The sequence below is a fragment of the Eulemur rufifrons genome, chromosome 17 (assembly GCF_041146395.1).
Source record: "Eulemur rufifrons isolate Redbay chromosome 17, OSU_ERuf_1, whole genome shotgun sequence".
Classification (NCBI taxonomy): domain Eukaryota; kingdom Metazoa; phylum Chordata; class Mammalia; order Primates; family Lemuridae; genus Eulemur; species Eulemur rufifrons.
In genome coordinates, this window is record NC_090999.1 from 53,766,926 (window position 1) to 53,775,456 (window position 8,531).

An 8,531-nucleotide genomic window follows, 5' to 3' on the forward strand; every position below is an offset into this window, starting at 1 on the left:
TGGTGTCATGGTCAGCACATTGACTCTACAGACACACTGTTGGGGTACAAGTCCCAACTCTCCGGCTATATGACACTGAGTGACTTAATCTCTAGGTTCCTCAGCGTCCTCTATATGAAATGAGAACAATGATTATACCTATCTCATAGGGTTGTTGAGAAAATAAAATTAATTAGTATTTGAAAAATTCACTTAGAAGTTCTCAGCACACATTAAGTACTATGTATTTGCTGAATAAATAATAAAAATAAATCACTATTATAATATTATAATAATCTATCTCTGAATATCCCTTCACAGCATCCTTTAGATCAAGCCATCAGGACTGACGGTCCTCTTCTTAAAAGCCTTATGAACTAAGTGGTAAGTGAAGGGAAATTCACACAGCTACAGAAACATACACGTAAATGAGCTGAAAAAAGACCAGATAGGCACATACACCAATACTTCATTTTTTTAGAAGAAAAGCTGAAAAACAAGCATTGGCATAAAATATATGGCCACTCATATAAGAAAGCAAGCCTTGTTTATACTACAACATCTCAAGAAACATCAACATGAAGAATTAAGTGAATATCTAAGGCAGAGAGAATTCCAGAGAACATCTCTCTCTTTTTCTGTTGCTGCATTCTTATCTAATTCATTTCTCACCCTTAACCATTAGTTTTAATTCATCAATAACCACACTGACATTTGCATTCAATATTGGCTTGCTCACAAATTTTTAGTACTTAATCTTTAAATTATCTACCTTTGAAATTCTTGATTTGTAAGGCTATTTAACCTTTAGTATGTTACCAGGAATGTACTCGTGTGCAACTTTACCCTTTAAAAACAAAATATTTGTAGCTAAAGACAGTCATTTAAATCAAGTCTACAATGGATTCCTAAACATTTCATCTGCCACCTTGCTTTTCTTTGAAATCCTCCATATTCATCAACTATCCTTTCCTGACAGCTCTTCAAACAATTTTCAGATTATGTAACAGCACTTAACTTGGATACAAGAATATCCTTTCTCCTCAAGCATTGCCAAGCATTTGAGTGATATGATCCTGTTTGTAAAGTTGTGGTAAGTTTTAATTTTGCTACAAGCAAGAAGCACATTGGCAATGTTACAGAGAAAATAAAACATCTTTGATGTGAAAGATGAGTCCATTGGAAGAGATAAAGGGAATTTTAGCTATTAATTAAAAGTCTAATTGAATACTATATCTTCCAGCCAAAGTAGACATAGCATGCAATAGTTCTTGTTTACTGAGGTCTAGTTCAATCAACATTCCATCAAGCAATGATATGAAGAGAGCATGGTTTTGAGTCACAGGCCTTTTAAAAATTGCTATATTCCTTGTATCTGAGGCAGATGCAGCTACAGTAGGAACTGATGGCTGGGAAATCATTCTGGCTGTCTTGCATGAGGGAAGGAGAAATAGGGGTCTTCTTGACTGCTGGGCTGACACAATAAGTCTGCTTATGGAAACTGAGCTATTCTTCTCTCATGCCAAACATGACAAAAGAGCATGTTGGAATGTTTTGAAATCAGCCAAAAGAAGTTGTTTTGAGAGCAAAAGATTTACATTACATTCAGGTTCAGCCTGAACCAGCTATATGACCATAGGCAAATTATTTAACTTAATAATGTCTTGGTTTCATTCGTAATATGGAGATAATTTCTGCCTTACAAAGTTTTATGATGATTAAATAATCTAAGGCAGTGACTTACATTTTTTTCTTTTACTGTAACCTATGGGAAGAAATATATTTTGCATTAGAACACAGTATGCACATATATGAAAGTGCAAGTAAATGTATGTATAATCCAAATAAAAGTTTCACGTAACAAAATTTACTCTTACTATTTGAAACACACTGTGATATTTTTCTATTCTAGATTATCTTATTTTCTTCTAGTTTTAAAAAATTCTGATTATAATCCACTAAATTGATTTCAAAACATATTAGTGGGATAAAATTCAGTTTGCAAAACACAGACTTAATTAACTGGCTCAATAAACATTAAATTCTCTCCTTCCTTCTTTTTTGTTCCTTTCAATCCTTTAAATATTTTGTTCCATTGTCTTCTGATCGCCATATTTTTTGATGAAAAGTTCATGGTGTTGCAAATAATTGTTCTTCTATATATATGTAATGTGTCATTTTTCTCTGACTGCTTACACTATTTTTTTAGCAGTTTGTCTATAATGTGTGTAGGTAATTTTTTTCATATTTATACCTATTTGAAGTTCACTGAGCTTCTTGAATATGTTGATTTATGTCTCTTACAAGTTTGGAAAGTTTTTGACCACCATTCCTTCAAATGCTTTTTCTGCCTCATTCTCTTTATCTTTTCTTTCTGGGACTCTAATTAGCTATATATTAGACCTTTTGCTATTGTTCCACAGGACCTTGAGTGTCTGTCCATTTTTTATAAATTTTTTCTCTTTTCAGTTTATTCAATCATTTACCTCTCTCTTCTTTAGATTGGATCATTTCTATTGTTCTATCTTTAAGTTATTTAATTCTTTCCTCCGTCCTCTATATTCTGCTACTGAGTTCAACCAATGATTTTTTATTTTTTATTTATTTTTTTATTGTTTCAGGTTTGGACATGAAGATTTATTTAGACTCAGTCTAGATTATCAGTCCAGATTCTAGAATAATGTCATAGGGAGTGATGAAAAGTGGGAGGGAAAGATTCAAGAAAGGGGTCAAGAAAAGCATCCAGAAGGTTCCAATCTGGTAGAAAAGGAAGACAAGCATGTAAAAGATTGTTAAAAATAAACATGGATACACACATATGTTTATTCTTAGGTCACTAAATATGAAATGTCTGATTTCAGATCAAAAGTGTAGTTTGTTATATCTCAAACAAGAAGTAGTACAATTAATCAAAGTATACACCTAAACTATCAACACAGTTTTGCCATCTTATTTATGCCAGCAGCGAAGAAGCCTGGAGAGTGAGTGGTGATGAAATCATGAAGGCCATTTTCCACAGCTTGCTGAGAACTGAATATTTTCCTTGCAAGAAGTGGTACAAAGCCTAGAAGAAGTGGGAGTCAGTTGGTGCAAGGTCTGGTGAATATGGTGGATGACAAAAGACTTTTGAAGTCCAGCCTCTATAGTTGAGCAGTGTTGTTTTTTGTGACGTGTGGTCTTGCAAAAGAATTGGGCTGCCTCTGTTGACCAATCTAACCAATGATTTTTTAATTTCAGATATTGTATCTTTCATTTCTCAAGTTTTCACTTGGTTCTTTTTTAAATACATATTCTATTTCTCTGCTGAGATATTTTATTTTTCATTCATTGTAAACTTCTTTTATACATTGAGCACAGTTAGAATAGCTGCTTCTCTTGTTTTATGTCTCTGGGTCATCTTGGTCATCTCTGGATAAACCTGTGTTGATTGTCTTTTTTCTTGTCATATTTTCTTAGTTCATTGTATGTCAAGTAATTTTGGATTGTATCCCGTGCATTGTGAATGTTATATTTCATAGAATCTGGGTTTGACTGTAGTCCTCTAAGAATGACTGATGATTTTAATAGGCCATTACCTTGATTAGACTCAAACTTCAGTCTCATCTGCAATGGCTGGCAGTTCAACACACAGTTAAGTTCTTTAAGCCTCAGTTGTTAATTGCTTTGAAGTTGCTTCATTCATGTGTTGATCAGGCAAAGACTTCAGCAGAGTTTATCCAAAGAATTTGGACCTCCACTTCTCTGGCTCTCTCTCCTCTAGAACACCCCTCTGATGGCTATGATTTTCCCAGCCCCCATCTCCTAGTTCACTAGGCCACAAAAGTAGTGGGCTCTGTATTGGAGTCTTAGCTACTACTCTATGTCGTACCATGTCTGTGGCCCATGAAGGCCAATGTTACAAAATTCAAAATGTACATCGTACAATCTCATCCTCAAAGATTTGAATGCCCTCCAAAATCTGCCTACTTTTGTTCAATCTCCAGAATTCTTATATAATTTTTAAAATTTAATCAGAGTTTGTATTTTTTATCTGCAGGAGAGCGAGTCTGTTAGGAGCACATTCCACCACTGAAGTAGAACTCCCTCCTTCTGTGACTTTTAAGGAAAACTGATCCTATTTTAACAGTGTAGGGAAGGGAAAATTAATCTTTTGATAAAAAGCCTTAAAGTCATCAATAAACAAGAAATGAAGGAAGAAAACTAGCATTTCTTATCACTGAGATAAGTGCAATACATGACAGTATTTGTGGAAACTCAACTATATCCACAGTTACACTGAATATAAATAGTTGACTAACTACAGCTATGGGCCAAATCTGACTCACCACCTATTTTTAGGTAAGTTTTATTGGAACACAGCCACACATTCATTTACATATTGTCTACGGCTGCTTTTGCACTACAATGGTAGATTTAAGTAATTGCAACAAAGGCTATACAGTCCATAAAACCCAAAATATTGTGGCTTTTTATAGAAATAAATTTTGTCAATCCCTGATCTAAACACTTCCCTTAAAAAGCAGAGACCATCAGACTAAGGGAAAAAAATTTCAAAACCCAATCATATCCTGTGTACAGGAAACCTACTTTAAATATAAAGACACAGGTCAAAAGTAAAAGGATGAAAAAAGATATATGAAAGACCATGAAAACACTTATCAAAAGAAAGATGAAATGTTCTATTATTACTAAAGTAGATTTCAGAAGAAAGGATAATGGGGGCACGTCATAATTATGTACATACATGTCAATTCATTAGGAAGATTTAAAAATTCTAAATACATGTTCACCTAATAACAAGTTTCAAAATACATGAAGCCAAAACTGAAAGAAGAAATAAATACAAATTTCTCTCTCAGTATTCCATAGAACAAGTAGACAAAGTATCAGAAAGAATCCAGAGGACTTAAACAAAAATATTAACTGTGTTTGGGGCTGCCAAGAAGCAGATGCCAAGACAGGATTTCACATGGAAGTGATTTTTGTGGGAAGGGGGCAGGAGAAGGCAGATGCTTTTGAGCCACTACACTAGACTGAGAAAGAAGAAGGCAAGAACAGGCAGGAAAAGTCCCAGACAAAGAAAGGTTAAACCAGACCAATGGAAAGTTTCTTCACACCTGTTAGGAGAGTTTTGCATTTCCTAGGGCAAGAATGCTCAGTTATGAGTTGAAAGCAGACAGCAGGAAGCCTGGCCTCAGTGTGAACACAATGGTTCATCCAGAGGAGCAATAACTGGGGATGTTAGTCAATTATGCTAACTGCAAGAGGAAATTTCAGTGATATATTTTTATAGTCACCATAGTCCACTGTGCATCATACAAATTTATCTCAGGGAGAAGCTCTTCCATTACTTTCATGGGTCTCTCTTCCTAAGGAAAACCTTAGAAGAGGGAGGTTAGTGGTATGAACTAAAGCCCCCATTGCTGGTACTCACCTTCAACCTCCTCCATTAGCCATTCTAAATTTTCCTCACCTTCATCTAACTACCTTGGCAGACCTTTGTGGCCTACCTTGTTTTGTGAGCCAAATATTCAGTCCTGATGCCTAGGCAATTACATCCTCTCAGGCCAAGGTTGTGTCACAAATCTGCTTGCTTACAATGGAACAAGGTAGTAGGTACCAGGAGGAATCCAAGTGCTTCACATATTCCTCCCTGCTCTGTTGCATAAAAGCAGGGACACAAAAAGTCTTTTATTCCTTTTGAATGTCAAAAATATTTCATAACCAATTTTTAAAATTTAAAATTGGATCAGGTATAATTTTTTAATGTCCATCAGGGATATATAGCTGTTACTCAATTTCAATGGAGAAAACTTTGTTATAAATTCCAGAATATTTACTGTATTTGACGGGCAAGGTAGAGATGGCATAATCACCACTTCTCTATATTAGAAATATTTATTCCATTTCTCATTATGTAGGGAACTATCCAGGGGTTTAAAATTATATTGGCAGAGAGAACATATATGAGGGAACCTCAAAACCCTTAAAAACAAAAGGTAAATAAGACTTCCATCTGAGAATTAAACTAGAAAAATCTGCACAAAATGGAGATTAGCCATGTGTAAAACCAAACCAAACAACTACTTGGGAGGCAAGACTAGAACGGCATAATTCAGAAAAGGAAGCCAAATCAATTTCATTTTACTCTTTTGTAAAAATCCTATGTAAAGAGAAGGCAAGTGGTTATCATGGAACCTAGGAAAGGGGGATTAAGAGATCACACCTGAGGAGTAAGCCTTAAGCATCACTGGAGAAAACTCAGTTGCTGCTAACATCCACATCCTCTTGTTTGCTCCTATGGTGGGGATGGGGTTAGACTGCTTGTCCTTGCATCAGGCCCGTATGTTCAACGAGTCACTTATCTGAGGGCCGTGAAAATACCCACACCAGAGATCAAAGATTAAAGATGTGCACCATAATTAATCACGTATTCATTCTGTAAATATAACCTGTATCTGAAAATTAGTAAATCTAGTTTGAGAGATGTAATTAACGCAGGATTTAAGATTTTTAAAATAGTTTTATGAAAACTAGAGTTACAAAAGAAATTCAATGAACTGATCTTGTCATTTATTTTTTATTATATACATCATACTCCCTACTCTTCAAAAATGCAGTTGACTCATATAGGCTATATCTATATATATCAGACAATTTGGAGAAGAAAGTCAAATTTTGGCATCTCTACAATATCTTTCTTTGCATAAAACTCAGTTGTTAGCATAAGAGCAGCTATTAAAATAGAAAACTCTTTTAAATAATGTAAGTGAGGGTAAAAAGGAAGACACTGGGCTCCTGAAATGTAAAAGCTGCACTGCTGAAGACATGGGCAAACATGTAAATAGAGACACATCATTTGTGAGCACTCTGCAGATATGGCCTGAATGACTTGGAACTCATCAGTACTGATGAGGCACTAACTGCATTCAGGTGCACTTCAATCAGAACTAGATTATATCATTAAAATTAATGAGGCACAAGAAGACTTTAATGAATAAAAGAGGGCTTGTAATAAAATCTTTTATACATTTTACTCATTTGGCAACAATTTGGTTAACAGTGCAGTCACATCTCTCTTTGGTAGACAGGTAAAAGTTTTAGTTATTCAAGGTTTTATTTAAGTAACACATTATATTCAACATACTCCCTGGCACATCTCTTTAATACTCATTTAATGGCCTATTGGTTTAGCTTAATTAAAACTGAGATCAATTTATCTGTCTTTTGCCATCCTGTTTTTTAGAAATAGACACTAAACAATCTCTCTCTCTCTCAGATCCCAAATTTTCTCATCATACTGCTGTGATGTTTTCCCCTCACCCTGGTTTTTCTTTTCTAGGAATATATTAATCATGACTGGTGGTGGTGGGGAAAGTCCAACCATCTCCAACAAAACAGCACTACTATAAGATTCAGTAGTATATGAAATTGGGAGGGAAAGATGAATATTTGTTAGGTATCAATGTGTACTTTAGTATTAGCCTGGCAAATAACAATGAAATCGTTTAGACAATCTCAGGAAGATAACATGTCCATATCTCTGAGCACAGGAAAGGAAGGAGATATTTTAAATTCTAGTTCCAGTTTTGACAAATTTAATGTTAGTTACACTGTCCACATCTTAGTTTCCCCCAAGTATAAATGAGGGCTGCTATTCATGACTATTAGTATGTAACAAGTATTACCATTTATAAAAGTATGTAACAAGTATTACCATTTATAAATACTTGGGAAGCTTTAGAGCATAAGATGCTTAATAAATTGTGACTATTATTACTTTGAAATATTTTGTGTTCCACAAATAGAACTTTCTAAGTTCAAATTGATAATGTGTTTTGTGATAAGAAAGGGAAACTATATATGGAGAACACTTTGATTCTTTAAGAACTTTGTAAATAGTAAAGATGTAAAACCGAGCTTCAAGAGAATCAAGAAAATACTACTTTTAAAAAGGTTAAACATCAGTTTTTTAATTTTTTTTAAAATTGTAGCAAAATATACATACATAAAATTTACCATTCTGATCATTTTAAGTGTACAGTTCTGTGGCAATTAAGCACATCCACACTGCTGTGTAACCATCATCACCATTCTAAATATCAGTTTTTAAAATAAATACCCACAGGAAAAGTGGCAACACATTTAGATTGAATACTGAACCTTGGATTAGGTCTTAAAAGAAGTCCCTCTATCTCCTCTTTCAAGACTCATTGTTTGGAGATCTAAAAGCCACATGTACCCAAGGTAGCTAATGTTCCTATTTGAAAACTTGCTGATGACTTCCACATGGCACTGCCCTGGGCACAATTCCACAAGTGCCCTCCTTTATTTACTCCTTGGGGAATTATTAGCATACCTGTCTATCGTCTCTACTAGATTACAGATTCCTCTGGGGTATGGACTGTGTCCAAATCATCTTTACGCAGCTCACCATCACACTCTCATATCTTCCAGAATATATACAAATATGACTTTGTACATTTTCCTGGCCCATAAATGTTTCTTAAAATATTTGTGGGACCACTTTTCCCTTGATCATTTACATGCTA